This window comes from Paramormyrops kingsleyae, chromosome 17 (assembly GCF_048594095.1).
Source record: "Paramormyrops kingsleyae isolate MSU_618 chromosome 17, PKINGS_0.4, whole genome shotgun sequence".
In the NCBI taxonomy this organism is placed as follows: Eukaryota; Metazoa; Chordata; class Actinopteri; order Osteoglossiformes; family Mormyridae; genus Paramormyrops; species Paramormyrops kingsleyae.
In genome coordinates this window covers 16,895,354-16,919,297 of record NC_132813.1, presented here as the reverse complement: position 1 = coordinate 16,919,297, position 23,944 = coordinate 16,895,354, and the positions used below count along the sequence as shown (strand labels likewise).

The following is a 23,944-nucleotide window of genomic DNA, read 5'->3' as shown; positions in this document are numbered from 1 at the left end:
TCACACATATGCAGATCCATGCGCCGCAAATACATATTTTTATTTAGTGCAATTGTGCAAATGTAGATGTGATCAAATGTGTAAATATATATCTCGACATTTAAGGAATGTTGAGAATTGTTGCCACGATGTAATACACTTTGCCACGAACTAATAAATTGCAATACACTTAATCAATTCGTTACTGTTGATGAAGGTGATTAACTGTTGCCGATGGTTTTTAGTTTTTCAGTCAATTCTGACATTTTTAAGGCTGTTAATCAACCGCATTCAATAATGCATTTGCATTCATTATGAACTTTAATTAGAAACTCTTCGCAGAGGTTGTTCAAAACGTTTTACTTTGAAATGCTATACTCAATGTACTCCGTTCTGCAACCACATGAGCTCTGCATCGCTTTATTTAAACATGCTTGCGTTTAACTTCCCACGGCGTGCATATTTAACGCAGCACGCTTTTTTGTGGATGGGGGCGAAACAGACATGGTTTGCATGCGTACAGAGAGCCCCCGCAGCCCGGAGCGCGCTTTGCCGTGCGTCTGCGCTCCGCTAGGCTGCGCTGTGCGCGTCCCCGCCACCGCGCCACCGGCTAGCATTTTCAGCGGCGAATCGCGCAACGTAAGCGACGCTGCTGAGCCGAGCGGACGTGTGAGCCCAGCTAGCTGGCGCTGGACGCATCCTCGCTCAGAAGCGAACCGAGCCCGCAATCTAGGAGCTTTTCACCGGACCTGTGAGACTGCGGACGGTAGGATCCTCTGTGTACATACACACACACACTGGGGGAAACGCACGCATCCCTCCGGGGGTCCGCCGCTAGCGGGACATGCGGAGTACCTGAAAAACTGCTTTAAAATCACGGCGCTGCGTGCAGAGAGGTCTGCACGCTGGCGCCTCTTATTTGAATTTAGTTTTAATGCTGTATAGGGGTCTCTCCCGGCTGTGTGCAGCGTCGGGGACCTGCTGATTAACTATTCCGCCGTTGCTCTGCGGAACTCCGGCACCGTTTATAACGATTTAACTCAGCAGATAGAGAAGGTTACCAGTGACCAGTCCAGTTTCTGTGCATTATAGTTTTGGGGAAATAATACAGTGTATTTTCTCAGCCTTTTCCCCTTTGAATGGAGGTGTCGGTATAGTTTGCGCAGGGCATTCATTGCGATCATGGGTATCCCATGCAAGCGGGCTGTGCATCTCCTCTCCCGAGTGTTGCGGAATCACCGGATCATTAAAGGGTTTAACTTTGCATTACGGGGGAATCTGGAAGCTCCGGGTCGCCGACTCGAATTCCTGCGGTGGTCTCACCGCAACTTCGCCACGGACACTAATTCGCCTAGCCGAGGCGCCGGATGGAAGACGCAGAAATGCGGCGGACTGTCAACTTTATCTCATGCCCATATACTGATATTTTCTGTTAGGAAGTTAATTATTCAACAGTTTTAAGGATTCAGAACATTGTCAAATACTTTCCAGGTACGCCTAATATTTCGAGATTGACGCCTATTAATTATTATTATTATTATTATTATTATTATTATTATTATTATTATTATTATGTCATTATGGTTCCCGGTCCTGAAAGCAGCGCTGGGTACGGAATGGCGCTCGGACTGCTTGCCGGCTCTCGTGTCTGAGACCGGCGCTCCTGCCCCGCACCGGGGCACCTCGGCTGGCCCCCGGATTTGGTGCCTATCTGCAGCACATTGTAAATGCATTTATTTCGCGAGGGGGAAAAAAAAGGGTTTTCCATATGACATAAAACGCAATTCTGCGCGCAACATCTATAAACTCCAAAAGCACGAAGCAAACCGGATTACCTGAAACTTGCAGGAAATAATGAAATGCGCCAGTTATGTGTAAGGTTTTTGTTACGGGCTTGTTCAAACGATCCGCTTTTCAAATGGTTTTAGCATTTTCTATGGCTCCAGGAATGAATAGGCGACCTAATGCCAGGCGTTTATTGTGAGCGTTTCATTACTTTAGCATATTGTTATATTAATACTGTGTTATATAATATGCACATTCAGATATATAAATATAAATATAGAGTTATAAATGCAGACATTGTTTGCGGTCGTCGCGGTATTAATGACTTTTATCCCCACTCGATCCCTTCGTAAAGTCCGCTTGCCAAACAGCTCCGCTGAGCATCGTTATGTCGCTGATATTTGAGTAAACCCGCACCCCCTCCACCTGTTTCCTGTGTATCGCTCTATTCACACGCTGTGTCCCCCTGCCCCCCCGCTGCTGTTGCGGACCCTCCTATTGATTACCAGACACGGGTTCCCAGACCCCCCCTCGCTGACAGATTGCCCACCTCTCCCCGGTCACCCGTACGCTGTCAGGCCGCCTGTGCCAGATGTCATCGCATTATCTGTTTGGCATGCTCTCCTTGCCTGCCTGCCTGTGTGTGTGTGTGTGTGTGTGTGTGTGTGTATGTGTGTGTGTGTCCAGCAGCCTCACACATTGCCGGAATGTGGCCCGATGCCATCACTGTGTAACAGCGCGTCTCTGTCTCTAGGGGGCCAGGGGGAGGGCGTCCGTGATGCAGCTCAGACAGGGGGCCCTTCCAGAGGGCCTGGGGGAGTGTAGGCGGGTTGGGGGTGGGGGTGGTGGAGTGGTACTGGCAGGGAACCAGCCTGCTGCGTATTGATGTGTGTGTGTGTGCGCGCGTCCGTGTGTCCGTCTGAGACTCCACGGGGTTGTACAAAACTAATCACAGTCCAGGCATGGCTGCTAAGGTGCGTTTTTATCACACTTAAGTTACCCCCCCCCCCCACACACACACACACACACACACACACCCTTGGAAAATATTCACCTGATCTCACAATGCATAAACGGAACGTGGTTCCGCAAAGCATCCCCGCTATCCTGCAGCGAGCGGCAGACTCGGGGGATATCGGCAAACCCGGACGGGGTGCATCTCCGAGAGATGCACCCCTGCACGTCCCACGGGACGCGCGGCTTCAGCTGAGGCTGCACGTTTGATTTTCTTATTAACAGGTTGTTAGGTTTATGGATTTGCAGAGCCACCCGATGCTCTGCTTGATGTCAGTGTGCGGCAGTATTGAGGTTGTATACGTTTTTTAGATTCAGCTATGTGCATTTGCATATGTGTATTGATCGGAAAGCTCGCGTGCGCCCAGATCCCTGTTAGTGGGATTTACAGCGACGGCGAGTTTTTTTCTCCGTCGAGCTAATTGACGATTAGACATAGAGGCACTGTACCTTAAAATCTCAGAGGACGGGTCCGCTTAAGTAATGACTCCTATCCTGTATTAATGGGGGCACAATTATTCCAGAGTAATGACTTTACGTCAGCAGATGTAATTAAATGGCACAGTTTTAAGTGATCTTTCTCGACGCTTATCCTCGTATTTGGTTTATTTATGAGGGAGGTGTCGCTAATTGTCTGTGCAGGTATGAGGCAGTTTAGTTAAAGTGGTTTAATTTGGTGACCTTCGTGAACAGCGTTGGATTCCCCAGGGCTGGTGTGGTGGGGCGTTGGGGTCAGATGCGGATTGTTTGCTGCTGGGGGGGTGGGCGGGTGCAGTATAGGACGCCATGTAGAGCATTAGCGGTGTCGTAAGTTGATATTGTAAAGGACATATGTCTGATTAGCTGTGACTTTGTAGCAGAAAGCCCTAGAATCGTTCCCACTTAGGCTAAGTGCCATACACACAACCTTGGCGCGGTGTGTGGCTCTTTGGATTAGGATTCTGTGCCAGTGATTGGAAGGTTGCTGGTTCACATCCCATGGTTGGCAGAGTAATCCTATCACTGCTGGGCTCTCGAGCAAGGCCTTTAATCCCAAGTGCTCCGGGTTTGACCCTGCCTCCTCAAATATATATCACTCTAGATAAAAATACCCGTCAAATAAATAAATATCTAAATTTTCAAAGATTTAGTTACTTGCAGGACATTTGGGTCGGAACTGATATTTACATAAAAGTGGATGGAACAGGCTGTGGATAAGGTTTCAGAAACAGAGCTGTCTGTGTGTGTGACCTCTGACAGCCTGTCCCAGCATGCTCCTCTTGTGTAACACGGAGGGTGAGAATCTCCTGAGCCAGCAGAAATGAGTTACCTTGGTAAGCACTTGTACCTCCGGGTCACAGGGTCACAGGGTCACAGGCTTCTCTGTTGCCTGATTGGTCCAGGTCCTTCTGTCCCCCCCTCACAATCTCGCCATGACGGCCATACATGGGCGGCCAGTAAGTTTGATAAGCTTCTGATTGGCTATTGGCTGGCTTCTCCCTCATTGTCTCTCGCTCTTTATCCTGCTCCACACTGATCTTTTATTTTTGCATTTGACAGAGCAACAATTTGTCATTGTCCTCCGCGTGCTGTGATAAGTTAAATACACCGTGCGTGTAAAAAGAGTACATTGTGCTTTCCTCTGGGTCTTTCAAATTGTCCCAGCTTCTACATACCTAATAATCAAAATTTGACGGTTTATGATTTTTCAGAGTGATTTTTCTGTTACAGATTGTGAGTCGTGATGTCCTCGTTGACTGGGAATTAAAACTCACCACACGTGAATGTACTGCTGTAACTGATTTCACGAGTTCCGATATGAAATCGGCCATTAGGTGGTACAGCAGGGAGCAGCCCATCTTTAAACGCACAGTGTCTTAGATTGTCCTGAGCCCATAGAGGTAACACCCCCCTACGCCAGCCCACCCCTCGCTTGGCAGTACGATGATGCACCGTTTTGTAAAGCTGGACTGACTCTTGCCCTCTCGCTTATCACTAAAGTGGACTGAATCTTTTCACAGCCAGTCGATGGCGGAGCTCCGGCCCTTGGCTGGAGAACCAGGGATTATTTTTTATTTTTTTTGTGGTGGGGGGGGAGGGAGAGATGTTGCTATTCAGCACTAAGGGACCTTGTGTCTGGGGGTCAGCAAAATAGTCTGTTTAAAATCTGACATTGAGTCAATAGCTCGTTAGCGCTGGATTTGAATAGGTTGCGAGCACGATGTGATTTGGCTATAAAGACCAGAAGGAGTGATCTGTTCCCCATCCAGCCTATTATCTCCAGGTAAGTAGTTAGTAATTAATGAAACAGGTGTGCTACTGGTGGATAAGAGTGTAGCTGGTGCAGCTTTGTGCAAACATTCCTGAAGGCATCTTTCGTGGTTCCTCAGTCAGTCCTGCTTTGCTCCCTAGTCCAGGCCCTAGGTCAGGGCTATTCAAACCACGGTCCTCGAGGTCCGAGCCCTGCTGATTTCCAGCCTTCCTTCACCTGTGAGCCAGGTGTGAAGCCTCTGGCCAATCAAAATCAGTAATAATTAAACTAACTACCTGGGAGAACTGAAAACAAGGCCTGGATTTGAAATCGAGGGCCAGATTTGAAGAGCCCTGCCCTAGGGCCACATTAGGGTTACATCTTATTCTAACCTGCAGGGGGCGCCCTGGTGGATCCTGTAGGTTCGGACAGCAGGCAGATCAGCCAATAGGAGCTGCTGAAGCTGAACAGACAGACTGTCTGGGGTGTTTCTGTGGCACCTGGGTTTCCTGTGTCTGTCTCAGCAGGAGCTGGTTCTGGTTTGGTGCTGGATCATGAGCAGGTCGGCTGCAAGTTCAATCAAGTCGTCTCCTCCCCAGAGGGCTATAATCTCACTGGCATGCAGAAGAAAAAGCTTTTGGAATAAAATAAAGCATTTTTCTTTCCTTTTTGAGATGTATGGCCTGCCAGCTTGCTTTTTAATGCTATACCTGCTAGTAACAGTCACGCAGAGCTCCGGCGACCCACTCAGAGCAGAGATGGACATAATGCTGTCCACTGGCCCCCGTCACATTGGGAATGTGAGGGGCCGCTCCCCCCACCTGCCGCACCCCGTTACTCACCCACACGTTACTCGTTTGTCCGAACCTGCGTGTAACGAGGACGTAAGCGGTTAAGGGTCCTTTGTTTTGCTTGGTAACGACGCGTGGAGACCGGACAGCTTTTGATAGATGAGACGGGAGGGGTTTCCACAATCGCATCCATTATGGCTGAGAATGAAAGTGGGGGGAGGGGGGGAGAGAAGAAAAAAGCCAACAATCGGCACCATGAATCAGGCCGGTGAGTGCGATGGGCCCCAGTGTCCTCTGGGTAGGTCGCACTCTGGGGACGGCCGTGCTCGTACATCATCCCGTTTATTAGCAGGAACAAATCAGAGGCCGATTTTCCTGACTGTGAGTCAGGTTACGCTCCCCCCCCCCCCACGGATCAGGACGCCCCCTCTCACCCCTGCCACCCCTCGTTCCAGCCCCATAGCCAGGGCAGAGATCGGTGATTGGGGTCCCGCTGTCATTGGAGGGGGGATGGGGAGGGGGTGTCACAGAGGGAATTTCTGAGCTTGGAGTGGGAGGGATGTTAACCTGCCCCCGCTGGCCTGAAGTGGGTGCTGAGGACTTGGGGGCGCACTGGACATGGGAAGGAGAGAGAGAGAGAAGGGGAGGGAGTGAGAGAGAGAAAGAGAGAGACCCTTTTGCCCGTGTCCAGCCTCCCCCTGCACCCCCCCACACGGGCACACTGACTGCAGTGTGTCTAAGCTCTGGTTGGCATAGCACTGCCTAAACATTCCTAGATGATAAGTACCAGGCTGAGTCAACATTTGCAGGCCACGCTGACCAAGGCAGCTCGGCGGGCCGGAGCCGAGGGGCTCGAGCAGCGGCCTGTTAGACTGAGCGGTTCAGGCGGATTTTAGTCTCACCGGAAACTGGCCACAGAACGTGAGGACGGGGGCCATAAACACAGAAGCTTGGAGAATCGTCCCTGTAACTCATTAACGGCTCTTTGCGTTCTCTTTATGTTCCTGCCAAAGCGCTCAGTAAACACTTGGAGAACATTTTGCCGTCTGCATGTAGCTTGGCCACGGGCAGACAGATGCAAAAGGAACGTAAATAGATATATGGGGGGGGGGGGGGGGAGGGGGAGAGGGTGGGTCAGATTGAGCGGGGGGGCGCTGGATCTACAGGCTCATCACTGCCTGTTAGGTGGTTAGTTACGTGAAGAGTGTCGAATAATGAAGTTTGGAGGCTGTGTGTTGATCAGAGATGAGCTGTTTGTCTGCCTGTCTGTCTGTCTGTCTCTCTGATTGCTTGTCTATCTATCTGTCTTCCTGTTTGTCTTCCTGTTTGTCTGACTGTTTGTCTGTCTGACTGTCTGTCTCTCTGATTGCTTGTCTTTCTGTCTGTCTGCCTCCAGTCACCTGTAACATGTGTCGTTGGTGCACTGGGGAGGAGGTGTGGGAGTGTGACAGAGATGCTCAGGGGATCACGGCGGAGTTCACGGCATCCTCTTTAGGGCTGGTGTTATTTTCCCAAGCAGGGTGTTAATGTGAGTAATTACCTCTCGTTTGAAACCCGATATCTCGTCGGCGGCGGCTCTGGCTCTCACTCTCTGTGTGAATATTAATGCTGTCCGCGGGTATTACGGTACTGTATTGACCGCCGCTGCGACACTCGGTTACGGTTGATCTGCACGGTTGCCATGACACCAGAGTGTGCAGGGTGGGGGTGGCACCACATAGTTGTGTACCAACCTGAATGAGTTGGGGGGGGGTCACACAGGTTTAATGACTCCCCAGCAGAGAGAGGTGAGTCTGAGCACAGGGCACTGTGTCACCCCCCACCGCCCCCCCATGCTCATTACCCTGCTCGACCCTGGACAGCCCCCCCCCCCAGTTATTCGATCTCTTTTGGCGTGTTTCTCAGGAAAGCGAGCATGTCGGGCCTTTGGATCCGCACTGGATGAAGCGGGACGGTCCAGCTGCCCCACCGGGCTCTGCATTAATCGGGCCTAGTGTTTAACCTAGGAGTCACAATCCCAGATGGAATCTGAGGTGGGGGCAATCGTACACCCCCCACAGAGAAACCATAAATCAAGCAACACGATTTTTCGCATTGATGTGTGCAGAGGCATGTCTGTTAAACATTACAGTTAGTTTCTGAACAGGCAGAACCTGGCTGAAGATGCTTCCGTGCCGGAGATGCTAACGGGGATTGGCGTTAGCGTGCTGAGGCCTCTACCAGATTCTGCCACCGGATTCCACCGTGGGATCGGGGGTGAAGGCGTCCCCTTGGACCGTCGTCCTGTCTGTCATTGAAAGAAATTACATTCTGCCCATCTTCCGTCAGATCATTGATAATGCTTGGGGGGGCAGGGGTGACCCCGCCTGATGGAGGACGGCACAGGCTTACTGGATCAGGTAGCATTATTCAGCTAGCACGCAAGTTAGCCCTGGGGAGTAGCCTGTGTGGTCCGGTTCTGCTGACCGGGACTCTGCCGGTCCGTGCTGCTTCCTTAGCTGCTTGAAGAGCTGCATTCCCAGATGGGGTGCAATGTGCAGCGTCTGCGTGGCGTCACAGGGAAGCAGAAACGCGGAGAGGAGAGAATGTGAGGAGGAGGAGAAGATGAGAAGATGTGAGGAGGAGAGAAGCAGGTGGCCACCGTGTATCTCTGGCCTTGTGATGGTTGAAAACTGTTAAAAAAAAACAAGAGGTCCGCTTGGTTGCCCATGGAAGAGGCACCGGCGCTCGGTCCTTAAAGGCGCTCTGTGTGAAATCTGCAGATCGTCGCAGTGCTTTCTGAGCTCGTTTACGCTGTTGCCAGGAAGAGCTGCAGGCTTCCATCTTTCTGTAAACCTTCATTAACATCCCCCCCCCCCCCCCCAACACACACACTGTTACCTGTGATGATGCATCCGCCTGGCATCCCACAAGTACATAACACCTCTCTCCCTCCCCTTGAAAAAAGAAGCGATAAGTTGTGGGAATGACAGGCTGCACTCTCCAGTGGAGCTGGGCTGTTTAGTTGGGTTCCCAGGTACTGGTATATGGGACGGCCCGACATCTCTGGGTCAGGGACTTTAGTGACGGTGCCTTAAATCTGCTCTGCCTTAAATCACCTGCATTTTAGTCCCCTTCCCCACTGGGTGACGTTTCGTCCGTCAGGGAGGCTTGGCGCGGAATGACCTCTGTATTTGTGTCACGTACGCCCAAGCTCCCATCCCCCGAGGTGTAGACCTGGTGCCGTGGCAACCAAACAACACTCCCAACAAAAAAAAAAAAACTGGCCCCCTGATTGGCTGGTTTTACAGCAGAGAGGCCAATTTGCCTTCTGCTTTAATGTTTTTTGTTTTTTTAAAGTGTCATAAGGTTGACAGACAGATATGATGCTGTATGGTTGTGTTCACAGTACGGCGAGCAGGGAGGACCCAGTTTGTTTCCAGTGTCTCCTTGAGATAGGGTGTGGGGGATTAAGTAGAGATCACCCCCTGGAGTAGGGGGGGTGGTACTGCGATCAAACTGCATCAGAGGTCTCGCTGCATCATCTCAGACATTTTCGGCACTTTTAGACCAGACACAGGGGGGAATCGAGTTTTAAAAGTTGAAAAACATTCCAGATGCTTATGTGGGGAATTCAGACAGACATCACTCCTAATGAGGTTTGCACTTTAGTCACTGGGGGGTACAGTGCACAGACGATCAGCATCCCGGCCAGTTAATGCATCAGGACATTATGTGACTGCTGTTTAGTGGGGGGGGGTTCGAAGGGCAGTGGAGCCCCCAAGGAGGCTGTATGGATGGAGCTTTGGGGATGCCGATTGCACGACCGGCTCCATGCTCGCTGGCCACTCCTGAACCCGCACACGTCCAGACCGGGTGCTTATAGAACTTGTGGTGTTGGGGTCCAGCCCTGCTGGTCGCTGTGGTCCAGATAGGCAGAGGGTTCATAATCTGAGACCAGTTCTCTGGCTGTTTAAAGGAAAGTAGAGTAAGAGATCACTGTGACACTGTGCAGACAGCGCTCACTGTGTGTGAGGAAAAGATGGGGTTAAGCTCTGTGTTTCATTTGTGACTAAAATGTCCAATAATGTTAATCTCAGTCACATCATCCTTAAAAGGGTGACCCCGGGATGAGGGTCGTGGGGCTGGATCTGCTCAGCCTTACATTAAGCTGGGTTCCGCTCCCACTGTTTGTCAGGATACTTATCCATTAGCTCCCCCCCCATAACCTCGGGGCTGCCCCAATACTCAGTTCCAGGTGGCATTTTTTTTTTAATTTTAGCTGATTTTTTTTTCCAATCCAAAGCGACTGGGTCAGTCAGTCCCTGGAACAATTGGGGGTTAAGGGCCTTTCTCAGCAGCTCAGTGATGAATCACTCCACCGACTCCGGGGTATGAACTGCCTACATTCTGACCATAGACATAGTGTTCCAACCCTCTAAACCCATATACATGTAATATACCAGCAATCTTCATCTTCACATGTGGCTCTGTCCATGCAGGAAGATTCGGGTTCTTGTTCGTCCCCCGTAGTGTGGAGGAGAGTGATGTTCACATCAGGCGTACATTAAATAAGATTCTTCTCAGTGTTGGAGGACAACTTAAAGAGCTATTACTCTCTGACTGAAAGTTTTGAGATGCGCTTAAATGTATTTGTGAACGGAGCCACGGAGCTGGGATACGTCAGTCAGAAGCCCGTCTATTATTCATAAAGGATTTGAGTTTGAGCCCATACGGTCGTGAGCTGTTCACTGTTGCAGTGTCACGGCAGTTTCTCGTTGATTGAATTGGAACGCAGCAGAGCCAATCAGCCGCATGCTCTCAGTGGCTTCTGATGTTCAGAATGGGCCGCTGAGCCAATGGGACAAGCCACTGCAAGTGTGGGCGGAGCTTCATCTAGATCAAAGCATCTGACTGTTACAAGTCCCACCATGCTGGAATGTGCTGTAACTCCTGAGCTTGATAAGAAATATCAATGCTCTGGTTTTTCATGCACTTTTATTTTTAATGCCAACCCTTTAAAGGAAGAAAAATCTATAAAATTGTTGCCAAAATTCCCTTTAACCTTTTGATTGGACGGCAGCTTTAGATCACTGCCGCGCCACGTTAAAGACGATCAGCCATGTGGGTCCACATTCTGAACTTTGATCTTCGCCAGCAGTATTATGGGGTGGGGGGTGGCCACACACAGATGGCCCCGCTTCTGCCCCTGGGACCAAAGGCAGCCCAGTTGTCCCTGGTACCAATCTTTGCATGAAATTACAGAACATGGTTCCGTTCGGACAGTCACCGGACAGCCACGGCCATTGGACAGCCAAGCCCTGCGGCCCTGACACGACAGGCAGCCATCATCATATTTCAGTTTCGATTTCATTGCCTCAAGTTCATCTGCCCTCATGCAGAGATCACCTGTCGGCAAAGACATGACTCTTTTTACATTTTTACTAAGCTCTCTCTCTCTCTCTCTCTCTCTCTCTCTCCCTGTTGTTTCCACACCCCTCTCCCCATTCTCCTCTGTCACACCTGGCCCCTGTCAGTCACCCCTGCCCCCCACCCCATTTCCGTCATTTGGGGTAACAGAGCTGGGATTATGTCAGTGCGGCTCTGGGGGTGTCATCTGTCGTTCCAAAATACAGCTGCTGAAGTCATCGTGCCCCTTTGTTTTTACTCGTGCAGAAGTATGAAGGACTTTATAGATTTATTTTCTTTTCCTGGAGCGTTAAATCTTGGGATCATTTTGTCCCGACTGTCTAATCCGGCTCTTGAGAAGTTTGAGCTCCTCATGCCCCCTCTCTGTTGACGCCGGCTCCATTCCGGCAGAGAGGTTGTTTGAATCCCCCTACCCCCACCCCTCCACCTCACTTCGGGATGTTGGGGCCGGCGGAGTCTTGGTATTGTTGTCGCAGTTGGTGCAGGCAGATGTGTGCCATCCAGGTCCCACTCCTGCCCCCATGGCAGACCAGCCCAGGAGACATGTTTGAAAGGGAGTCAAGGCTGGCCTCTTTATATGGAGAAAAAAGAACCACCGCCGAATTATTATTGGTTATTCTGTTGATTTAAAGTCGCTCCCACATAACTGTGGCCTGCCTCTGTGGTTAGCTGCCCTCCTCTCACGTGTACAGGACTTAATGCTAAAATGTGACCCATACGGGTTTGCCGGGGCCGGCGGTGACGAGCCGGGTATCGTCTGATCTTCCCTCCTGCATTTCAGAAACAGCACGGAAAGTCACTGCATATGGGATTATTAAGCAGCAATTACACGCTGTGACTGCCCAGGTTAACGGATGGGAACCTAAAGAGTAACCAATGGGAGAAGAGCGCCCCCAGCTGTGTTCTTGAAGCCTAGCTGGAAAGCGGCGGGTTCATGGTTCCAGGTTCCGCCGCAGACTCCTGTTTCCTCTGGAGGGTGCTGGAGCATCTCCATGGTGTGGTTTTGGGACACTTGGTGTGGGCGGTCTGCCTGATGATCTCATTTCCTGTTCCCGCAGAGCTGCCGTGTTACTCCGTGCCCAGGAGTGTTGTTTCTGCCAGTGTGAGCCTTACCTCCACCTGCCGATTATTAAACCCTCCATCGTTAGATCTGCACCTCTTTTTTACAGCCAAATTAGCCCTGGAACTTTTCACTCTAGATGTATTATATTAAATGTAATAATGAAGTTTGGGATTTGAACCAACAATGCGCTGGTCCAGACTCTTATGTTCCAGGCGTTGCTCATCCTCCACAAGATCCACTCCCGTCTCCTAAAGGTTTTCAGAATTGCTTCTCGGCGTCTTATGTGACCGGTGTGACATGGGCGCGGATATTGCTGCCCCCCCCCACCGCGTCTCCCATTCCATCCCTGCGGCTCCTTGCCTGCTCAAAGGCGCCATGCGAAAAGAGGCCGTGTGTCTGTGACGGAGGGAGGGGATGTGGAGGAGGGGATGTGGAGGAAGGGTGTAGGTCTGGGTGTGAGAATGGCTGTATTAATGGCCTGAAACGGGTTTGGTATTTAGAGAGCTCATTACTGAATGTCACCCGAAGGCAGTGTTGCCCTGCACCCTAGTGATGGCAATAGAAAGGGCATTTGGTGACACGGTTGTCATGCAGATCGGGGTGACAAATGGTATTGGGGGGGGGGGGGGGGGGGTACCATTGGTGAGCCTAGTATCTGTGTTTTCAAAACATGACCTTAAAGTCAATATGGGGGCAAGGTGGTGAACCGATGTGGAAATTTTGGCTGATACAAACAACCGATATATTTTTGTCTAATATTACCAATAACCGGCTAACCTCTGAGGTCAGGAAATCTGCAGTGAAGCTGCTGTCATTCATTCTTAATGCCCCATGAACGTGTGCAGCAGCCACGTCGTGTAAAGCAGGCATTGAGGCGTCAGCAGAGCCGCACTAACTTGGGAGACTGTAGCGAGGCTCTAAGTGGCCAATGAGCCGATGAAAATCCCTCATCCTCCACTACGGGAAATGACTGATTGTCCAATGAGATCGTCTCCATCATTTTTGTACGTATGTCTTTAACTCTGCTGCTGTTAACTTTGAATATTGACTAAGGTCTAAATATTGGCTTAGGCTGACACATAGGATGGGAGTGACACCTTGATTTTTAGCAGACATCAGCCTGTGCCGATGTGTTGACCCATGTTTCGGGCCTCTGGACAGTGTCCCCGCTGGTCGTATCTCTGCCCCTTTTTATCGGTTTTATCTCACCGTGCTTTTAAGAGCCATCTGCAAGATGAGGCCTTAGCCGTTCAGCTTCGTCACGCTTCAGGCTCTTGGATGGGAAGACGCTGTTTTATTGTGCAGTAAAATTTCCATCCAGGTGTGTCCTCGTAATTATCCGCCGATAAGCGGCGGGAACGCGCCAGGCGCACGTCTGGGAAGCCGACGCATTTGAATTCTTTAGCGTTACCTGTCAGAGCGCCTGACGCCGCTCCCGGCCGCCCGACGCCCACAGCGCTAAACGCTGGAGCTGTGCTCGTCTCGTTCGCTCACTCTTCTTTTTAAGTTTCCCAGCCTCTTAAATGCAAAGCAGTGCATTTTTTGCCAAACGATTGTCTAAAAAAAATGCCCTCAGAAGCCTTTTTCTTCTTGGTTGTGAAATAATCTGAGAGGAGTGTTGGGTGAACAATCCCGTATCGTATTTTATCTGGAATTAATGCTAACCTCAAACTGCGAGACCCCGGTTAATCGGCAGAGCCACGGGAACGGGTTCCTCTGCTTCTTACGGCAGATTTACTTAGGAAAACATTTTCTTTTCACGCAGAAAGGCCTCTGCGCGCAGTGGGGACGCTGCGTTTTATGAGTGTTTCTGAATGGGACTTCCAGAAGGTCCTCGTCTGAGCCTGGGGGCACCCCAGTGTGGACTAACTTCACAAACAGCTGTGGGGCCATGACTCCCCCCCCCCTCCCCCTTAACCCTTTAGGTTCTTCTATTTGCTCCAGTCTGTGGGTCATGTTCTTTTCGGAAGGAAGTGATGATGATAAAAGTGCCAGATGGATGTGTTCATTTTATTGCGTCGTGTTTATTCTGGCTCCATAAGAATAATAAGCAGAATGAGCAGGAAGTGAGTTTGTCACTAGCGTCTGTCGCTGTGTTTCAGCACGTGTGGCACTGAAAGACTGCGGGCCTCCTACTGATGACGGACAGCGGCTTCTGCTTTACCGAGTCCGCGGCCTGCTTTTCCGAGTCCGCGGCCTGCTTTTCCGAGTCCGCGGCCTGCTTTACCGAGTCCGCGGCCTGCTTTTCTGAGTCCGCGGCCTGCTTTACCGAGTCCGCGGCCTGCTTTTCCGAGTCCGCGGCCTGCTTTTCCGAGTCCGCGGCCTGCTTTTCCTAGTCCGCGGCCTGCTTTTCCGGTGTGGGTTGGCTGGGGGGGGAGGGGTGAAGTGACAGGAAGGTGATTTGATGAGGTCAGGTGTGTGCAGACAGCGGTTAGCCCCTCCCACTGTCTCGCTGTGTCTCTCTCCGCCCCCCATGCAGCTGACCCTCCCGGGTTAAAGGACACAGAGGCTGTTACTCTGGTATCTTGTTAGTGAGACGCCTGAACGTGGAGGAATCACTCACAGGCATCACCATGACGATCAGTCGTCCTCTTGTGGCACTTTGAGGGTGACCTGCAAAAAGAGGAAGAGGGAGGGGCTCCTCCGTGTGTACTGATCCACGTAAAACAGCCAGGCAGACGTGTGATTATATACAGGAGACTGCACATGCACATGTGTAGTGCCGCAGAAAAGAGCCAGTGAGACCCTATAATTAGAGATATGAGCTACAGCAAATTGGCTGAGATTATCTGATAAAGATAATGTACGTTTTACAGCCCTCAGCTAATTAAGCCTTCAGGAGCCCCACCCCCTCACCACCCCATTGGCTGAGAATAGTGGTATCCCAGGATGCCACAGATCTATTTTTAATGAGTGGTAATGAAAACTCTGGTGTGTCCTTGTCCTCGCCCTTGTCCTTTTGCCCGAGCGCCTCGGATTCGGGGTCTTGTCTTATCCCAGAGTGGGTGGGCGGGGCTCCCGTGGGGTGGTGTGTGTGTGTGTGTGGGGGTTATCTGGATATTTATTGATCAGCTGAAAAGACAGAGCCAGGCTCCTTTGCCTTTGGTCATAGGCTGATTGACTTCAGACTGAAATGCTTACAGTAAATGAGAAGCTCCATTTTACGGCCCCCATAAATGGCCATTTATATGGCTTATAGAGCCGGTTACCTCGCGCCAGTCACCACGGCGATGCTGCCCCCCCCCCTTTCCCAGCTTTCCTGTTTTTGTTTATAGACATTATATATAGGAGGAGTATTTCTGTGAAATTGTTTTTTTTTTAATTGCCTTAGAAATGTTTCTGCCCCGCTGGAAGTGCGGGGAATTGTTTGGAGGGAATATAGCTCAGTGGAAAAGCACAAGTCCATCCAAATAACCCAGTATGCTTCCTGGTTTTTAATACATCCCCTCCGTCTTTAAATGAAAAATAATAATAAAACCACCCCCGCTGTTAAATGAACATGCACGCGGCGGCAGCCCGGAGGGCGCAAAGGCCCGGCCAGCCGTGTTTGGCTCGCAGTTGTTACCGGCCGTTTTTATGGTGTGGTTTGGCCGCTGCTGCAAACGGCCATGCAGAGACGGCGCCATTCCAGGCTCGGCACGCTGCAGGCTCCGCTTTCATGCTTCATCTCTGCTGTGGCCCCTTTCATACTGGCCCTGTGGCCCCCAGGAATCCCGGTTCTCGGAAAGAGGTACGAGCTGGACTTAGGGGTCAGTTACCTGCAGGGTGCACAGTTTGGAGCACAGTGCTGGTTTTTATGACGCTTTGGAGCTCCTGGATAAACCCCCCCCCCCAACGCTGACCACCCTTCCTGGTCCGCGTGACTGCGAAGCTGCAGTGTCATTAGCATCTGAATCGGCCCAGCGACCGTTAAGATGCGGTTGCCATTGACAGCCAGCTGCCTCGCACTGCTGGTCATTACGGAACCTCGCGTTGTTACATCATTAACCCCCTGCACCCTCATGATGAAGTTCGTCACCCCCCCCCCCCCCCAACCGGAGTCTTGGTGACCTTTATGACCTTTCGTCACCACCCCCAGCCGTAACCAGGCAATCGCTCATGAAAACATGGTTGCTGCACGGTAAATACGTCTGAGTGTTTATGTGCATTACAGGCTGTGTTTGGGCTGCTTGGAGTGTAAAGCCCAGCTCAGCAGTGGCTCTGAGGGTACAGTCACATTCACACTCGGCTTTTTTCATTGTTTGAATGCCACGCCTCACTGCAACAATGTAATTGTTGAATGCATCGATAAACATCAGTTAAGTGTTAGACCATAATTTGGGAGCATAAAAATAGACACAAAAGTCGTTTTAGAAATGTCAGCCATGAAGATTTTCTGCCTAATTAAGCTAGTGTTCTACTTTCGACCTACTGGGCTGATTGCTGTAGATTGGATGGAAGGCGAGTTAGTTTCACTGGCTGGTTTATGTCATTATTGGTAGTTAAGCGATTGCAGTAGGACTCGGTTTGTATCAGCTGGTTTGATTTGTTCTGTCTCACTCACCAGTAGGTCATAGAGTCCAGCCCGTTAATACACAGCTGTAAACCAACATCTGGGAAAGAACCTGCAGCCAAAACAGTACAGCAGGGTACAAATTACACCATCAGAGGCGAGGGGGGGTGCTGGACTCCCCGAGAAAAAGCATATAACAGATGCATAATGAAGAAATTAACTCTTAAGAGACAGTTGGATAAATTGCATATTGTTTTAAATGCCTGTCTTTTCGGCTGCTGCACAGCTTGATTCATGGGCCTGTAATGTAATGGCTTCTGAGAGCTGCATTTAAACACTTTTTTAAACGCGGTGAAACCCCCCCCCTCCGACATGCCCCTCCTATTCCAAACTTCAGTCTATGTTTTGCTGCTTTTCTCCAGACGCCTCTCACCCAACGTGAACGTGCTTCGCTCAGCGAGCGTGTTGTGTTTACAGGCCAGCGGGTGGCATGGCTAAGGTCACCCCGGCGGGGGGGGGGGGGGGGGGGGAGGGGGGTTGGAGAGTCCTCTGTTCGACTGATTGAATGTGTTTTAGTCGCATTAGATGTCTTCCTATTGGTAAGTCTGTGTATCTTCGGTCAAGTTGAGGTTCTATCCCACAGATTTTTGGAAAGGTAACTTTGTAAAGTGGGAGTTTCCTCAGGGACTTTGCATGCGGCATTCAGCCAATGGGGAAGCATGCAGGTATGGAAGTAAAATCCCACAGTGAGACAGGCTGGCTGCTGAGGCTTGCTGGTGTGTTTTATTCCGTGGTAAGTTTCCCCGGTGTATTCCTCATCATTTGGGGGGGGGGGGCAGTAATGTGCTCTGTTATTCTCCCTAATTTAATGGCCCTAGCAGACGCACAATAAAAACACCTGTCTAACATCATCATGAGTGGAGAGAGAAAACCACCAAAAATAAGGCTTCCAAGCCAAGTAATGTTAAATGGCTGCATCGGTCGTGGAAGTAAATCAGCTGAAGTGCATCTGCGGGGCCCAGAGCGTTTTAAATAAGATACTTTCGTTAACTGTGGTGATGCTAGAGGGCGCTCTTTGTAACAGGTGGTGTGTGGCTTAGAGGGCTAAGTCTCTGTGCCTGTGATCAGAAGGTTGTTGGTTTGAGGCCTGGCTCTGCAGAATAGTTACATGTCCCTGGGCTGTTGAGCGAGACCCATAACCCCCAGTGCCATGGGCTCTGTGGCAGGTGGCTGCTCAGCTTGCTCTCACACATATATATATATATATATACACACACACACACACACACATACATATATATCTGTGTTACTGAGGGCAAGATGGGGTAACCCAAAAGAGAATCTCCCCACGGAGATCAATAAAATTGTCAGTATCATTATCATGTGACTCTTCCTCAAATGATGGATGACGTTGCCGGTGACCACGATGTCACTCAGAGGCGCCAGACACTAACGGCTGTCGAGCACATGTGTCTCTCACCGTTCTGATCGAACCCGGACATGTTGACGTGCTGTCAGGCGCCTGCTTCTGCTCACCATGACAGGGTTTGTCCTTGGGACTCGAGCATCACGTTTCCATCCCCAAAATAACCCTCAGAAAAATAATGTCAGAGAGACAGATTTCATTTTGAAGTCATGGCTTCTTCTGTTTTACTTATTTTATCCGTCCTTTCATCCTCTGCTGGTTGGAGTACAAACAGCCTACCCATAATCCTTTGCCCAGGCAGGTGTGAGGAACATATCTGTCTCCCTATGAACTTTGAAGGCTGTGCAAAATGAGGAGCCCGGTTTTATGCCTCCCCTCCATGAAACTCCCCACGCTTCATTGCGGTCCGGGCCCTGAGCTGTGGAACCATCCAGAACGGGCCAGAGAGTGTGTTACAAACCTCACACCATGCCCCCTCCAAAGTGTGATGTTTGCAGGCACTACAGATGGCTCTGCTAAACTGGTAGGTTGTTACCCCCCCAGGGAAATACCATTGTATAGGAGGGGTAAGCAAAATATGTTCATGTGTCATCACAGAGTGATTTTGTGACCCCCCCCCCAAGTTCTGGAGGCCTTAACAGAATTAAATTAAGGACTGCTAGTAAATCTATGGATCAGCACACCCCTGCAATGCTTTCTGGGTGGGGGGGGGGGGGGGGGGGGCTATGCAGCCTGTGATGTGGGTTAAGAGCAGTGGGGGCAAGGGGTGCCTAGCTGTACAGCCTCCCCCAACACACAGGGGTGAGAACATTGATGGGGCCTGACAGTGGGGGGGGAGGGGGGGTAAATCTCACAGTACAAAAAACAAAAAAAGTGTGTGGGGGGGGTGAGATTTGGCACTGAATGGCAAAATTAACCCCTTTGTCAGGGGTGAGGGCGTTCTGGTTCGTGGGGCTCCAGGAATGGGGTTATGGGTAGAGGGAGATGTGTTACAGCTACACGCTCAGGACCCCCCCCCCCCCGGCGAGAACATAGCCACAAACGACAAAACCAGTCCTGCACGAGACTCATGGTCTCACGGTGCTCTGAGTGGCCCCAGCGTCTGCCGTCGCCAACGGCAGCTAATACTTTATCCATCTGTTTTATTAGTGTTCCTGCTTGTTGACCCCCATCACCAGGGGTGCGTGGGTGGGGGGGGGGAGGGGGGGCTGTGTTTTCTTACGGTTTCGGAGGGAGATGCACACTTGTTCTGCTCCTTGCTGTTTCAGCCTTTTGGTTTCGTTTGAAGTTTCACATGAAAAGCACACGTGAGAAAATGCGCATTTTTGTGTAAAAAAAAATCCCCCCCCAAAGTCATAATGAGTCTCTCTGCTCTTGGTCCAACAGCAGTGCCCCGGGGGGGGGGGGCAAAACCATTGAGGAATGGTGTTTTTTATGAAAAACCAAGGTAACGTTAGACGCCCATCTGGATGAATCGGCAGGGCTGGAATTATTATTATCTGCCAGTTTACTGACAACACTAATAAAGAATGGATGGGGGGGGGCAGCCTGACCCACAGGCACAGGCAGCGAGGGGGGTTGGGGGGGGACTGCCCCTGCCCTGCATCACCTGAAGAATGAGGGGTATGAGGGGTTGTCCCAGTTGGGATTCTACAGCATTTTTTTCTAGCCTCTGTTCTCTCCATCAAAGACAGGGGGCGCCATCTCAGCTCTGTAACACCTTGACATAAGCTCCATTGACTACCATTCTTAGGTCTTGGAACGGTGGTTATCTCCATCACGCTCACATGCTCTCTCTCTCTCTCACACCCACACACACACACACACACACACACCCAGCAGCTTCTCTCTCCCTAACAAACCCCGATGGAGCCCCCAGTGGACGTTCACTCATTACCACTTTCTTTGGAGAGCTTCTAAAAGTCCTTGTTGGGGCAGATTGGGGGATGGGCACCTTGTTTCCACAAAAAAGGAAAGTCTGTGCCTTTTATTCCAAAGTCTACCCTCTGGGTGGAGGAGAGTGACGAGGGGGAGTGAGTAGTCACCCCCACTGCCTTCAGATTGTATCTCTAGCGCCCCCTGTGATACCCTAATTAGAGAGCCGCACTCTTAATAGGACAGTCCAGCAGCGGGAAGGTTAGTGATGCTGAAACACATGCAGGGCATTGTGGGTAAAAGGCGTGCGAGTGAAGGGGGCTGTAGACAGGGGTGTGATGGGTGCTTTTGGCCAGCAGGCCGCTTTTTGAAGTGAGGCTGCCTGTTATCCCGGGGGGCGGGGTTAGGCGGGGCGGGGGGGGGGGGGTCACTGTAGCCTGCCGTTGTCAGCACCTCCCTTTGTTTTCCTCAGTGTCTCTCTGCTTGTGTTTAAAGATAAAATGTTAGAATGTGGACAGGCCCCTGTGGCAGGGGTCCGTGGTCCTATGGCCAAACCCTGGGATGTGTGTCACTCCGTCAGCGCCGTGACAGAGGCGTTTTTCTGCTTTCCATGTCAGTATCGCTCCTCTTTCTGCTTTCCACATTGTGTGGTTTAGTGGATCACCGTCTGGTTAGTGTGTTTATTTTAAATGGATACAGAGGTGGGCGGGGCTCCCTTCTGGCCAATCAGCAGTGGGGAGATTCCCTGACAATTAAAAACAAACTGGAATTCCTTCACTGTGCCTGCTGCGTTTTTGCACTCATCCAGCCAAGCGCTGGAGGGCGGACCCCCGCTGTCCGTTGGGGTACGGCGCCCCCACCCCTGCCCAGGCCCCTCCTCGCCCCCCAACAAAGCCTCCCCTCCCTGCTTTCCTCCCCCCAAGAAAGCCATAGTTCGATCCGGCTGCTGGCTCGGGGGCTGTTGGTCAGCTTGTCCTGTCAGCATTGTTCCTGTGCTTGTTCCATATGTATGTTACCTCCCCCCGCACACCCCCCCCCCCTTTCTGAGAGGAGTTGCTGCTTTTCCCTCCCAGTCGGCCACCCCGCTTGCAGACTCCATGCATGGCTGCTGCTGCCACTTTGCACTGCGCTCTCCCTCCTCCCTCTGTGAAGTGGCTCCTTCTCCACGCCTCCCAACGGCTCCCGCTGCCTTTCAGGGGACTGCACTGGTGGGGGGGGGGGGGGGGGGGGAGCGTACGACAGGATTAATCTTGGCAGCTGCTCTGAATTCTCTCTCTCTCTCTCTCTCTCTCTCTCTCACACACTAACACTCTCTCTCTCTCTCCCCCCCCCCCCCCATCTCTCGTCTGGTCGGCAGCATCGCTGAAGGGGAGTGGTAATCATCGTGCTGCTGTTAGAGACGAGCCCCCGTGTGACCGACCCCTCCGAGCCGCATGGCGTTCTCTCGCACCTGGGACCCTGCACACCCAGCTCCCCTCCTCAGGTAAGGACTCCCGCCAGCTCCTCTTTTCTCTGCAGTCCTTCCGGGGGTTAGGGGGGCTTCCTTAATGCTTTTAATTGGCCCCACGCTGCGATCGCCCTGCCTGAGACTGACAGAACGGTTTCAGGGTGTTTAGGGGGGGCTGGGCTCTGGTACCGCGTGTGAGACTTTGCAGACATGAGGAAGAGCTGCATTTTCCACTCTTCGAGTGTCTATGTGACTGTTAGTCTGTCTTATTGTTCTTTTTTTTTAAGAAAACTTCCTAGCCACCCCCCTGCCACCCCCCTCAGCAATGTTTGCAGAGTGTGTGTGGGGGAGTTTGTGGTTCTGAATAGAGGGATAAGGGCAGGTCTGCCCCCCCTGCTTGCTGTGCTCTGTGCTCCTGGCCAAGTGTCCCCCCCCCCACCTTCAGCGTGGCGGAATAGTTGCTGCAGGCAGGTCTGCCTCCGACCGGGATGCAGGCCGAGATCCAGCAGTGGTCCCGCGTTCACCTCAGGCATGTTCTGCTTTTGTGTTTGGACCGGCCGTGTCCACGAGGAAGAACTCTCTTTTGCTGCATGTTTTCCAAGCAGTTTGCTTGGAGTAATTCCAGAGCTGCCTGAACCTCTGTGGGCAATGCTTATCTCTGCACATACGCCTTCATACAGTTTGCGGTTTGATAAGAGATGGAGAATGAGTAGTGTTTCTTTCACCTTTGTAGGTGGCCACTTTTAAGTTTCTGCTGAATGATTCATTTAGATATTAACACGTCCTCCCTGTCAGAATCTTAGTGCTGAATACAGTCTGACAGCCCAATCAGATCCCAGGAATGGAAGTCAGGTTTATATACCGAAAAGCGCCTCCTGTGAACTCCAGTGACCCGACTCCTGGCATGCTGCTCGGCATTATGGGAAGGTCGGGATTCGCACCAAACAGAAGTGCCTTCATAGCCGTGGGCTTCTGTGGGAGGGTCGCGGGGGTGGGGCCTCCGTCAGCCCCGGATGTGCAACCGACCGTCGCTTGTTAGCAGGTAGCTTTTTTAACGCTTTTCAAATAAAAACAGTCAGTGTTAATGAGCCGCAGCTTGTGGTGTCACATACCCAGGGATAACAGGCTTTTTTAAAATCACTGCCGGAATCTTCCATGTCGTGGAGGGTGGTGGGGTTGCAGAATGGCTCATTACATTATGGTCCGCCGGGCCAGGATGCAGGCTGAGGCTTTTGTTTGAAGTTCTCCACCACGTCGCCCTCGTCGCTGAGATCCGTGGGAAATTGAATCCGGGACGAGCTGGAGTTGATCCCGTTTGAGTCTGACCTGCTAGTCTGTTTGGCCCTTGCGGCCGCCTCTCGCCGCCAAAGAGGCCCGAGTTCACAGCCCCCCCCCCAAACGTGCTAAACACTTGCCAGCGAGGAGACACAGACGACCCTCCGGAGCCCCCGGGGTTGGGGATGGATGTGGCCGTCTCTGGCCCGAGGACCGCGGCCCGGGCAGTTAAAGGCGCCGGTGTCCAATGTGCAAAAAGGATTAATTACCTTTGATGGATTCAGCTTTTGAAAAGGCGTTCAGTGTCAACGCCGGGTCAAAAAAACGCTGCTTTTCTACCCTTTAGTATGGAATTCAGTAGCAGGGGCACTGAAGCCTCTGGCCGGCGTAGGTGGGCCTGGGGGGGGGGGGGGGGCGGGGCGGGGGGGCTTTGGTCAAAAACAACTGGCCCTTTCATCCACCGGAAAGTGAAGTCCCAGTGTTTACGCTGCCTGTAACGCATGTGTGTGACGCCCTGCACCGCCTCGTATATATTTGCATAATTTTCAACATGATTTGCTGGTCGGGGGATAGAAAACAAACGTGTCCTGTATGTTTGAAATCGTAGAAGAAGAGGGAGTCAGCATTGTGTAAACATGCCTTGCATGTGTAATGAAGCTAATGACCAAAAAAAGCTGGAGAAATGTGTGCTGATCTGAGGAAAGAAAAGACCTGCTAAATATTAAACGGGGTGGGGGGGGGGACTTCTTTGAACCAGCATTAGCATGACAATGAGCAGCGATTCACAGCGATGCCATGGGGGGGAGGGGGAGGCTTTGGGGTCCCAGGTCCTGAAGCGGCCTGCTGAAGGCCGTGATGAAGGACAGGTGTGGTTCCTCGCTGACACAAGGCGCTGTGTCTGAGGAGATTCGCACCGGGTGGCGGTGGGGTATCAGCTAACAGATTTATGGCTGTTTTGACAGGTTTCCGATTTGCCGTGTTCACCCCCCGAGCAGCTCTCTTACCACGTGCGATCCTGACCGCTGCTGCCCCCCCCCTTCCCAAACCGGCACGTGGTCGCTGATTCCCCCTGCAATGCGCTGCACTGTTTGCTATACAGATTAATATTTATGCCACCACTGTTTCCATCCTCTAATCTTTTTTTCCCAGTTATAAATT

The 23,944-nt window shown here is 51.4% G+C and overlaps 1 protein-coding gene across 7 annotated transcripts in view; it reads left to right on the top strand.

The window, feature by feature from the left end:
* Positions 1 to 617: 617 nt before the first annotated feature.
* The window catches only part of fat3a (FAT atypical cadherin 3a), a 130,573-nt gene continuing 107,246 nt past the window's right edge, over positions 618 to 23,944 (top strand). For all 7 annotated transcript variants that reach the window (XM_072701580.1, XM_072701578.1, XM_072701575.1 and 4 more), the window contains exons 1-2: positions 618 to 745; positions 21,422 to 21,547. The gene's annotated coding sequence lies outside the window, so the exon portion shown is untranslated. The remainder of the gene's footprint in view (positions 746 to 21,421; positions 21,548 to 23,944) is intronic.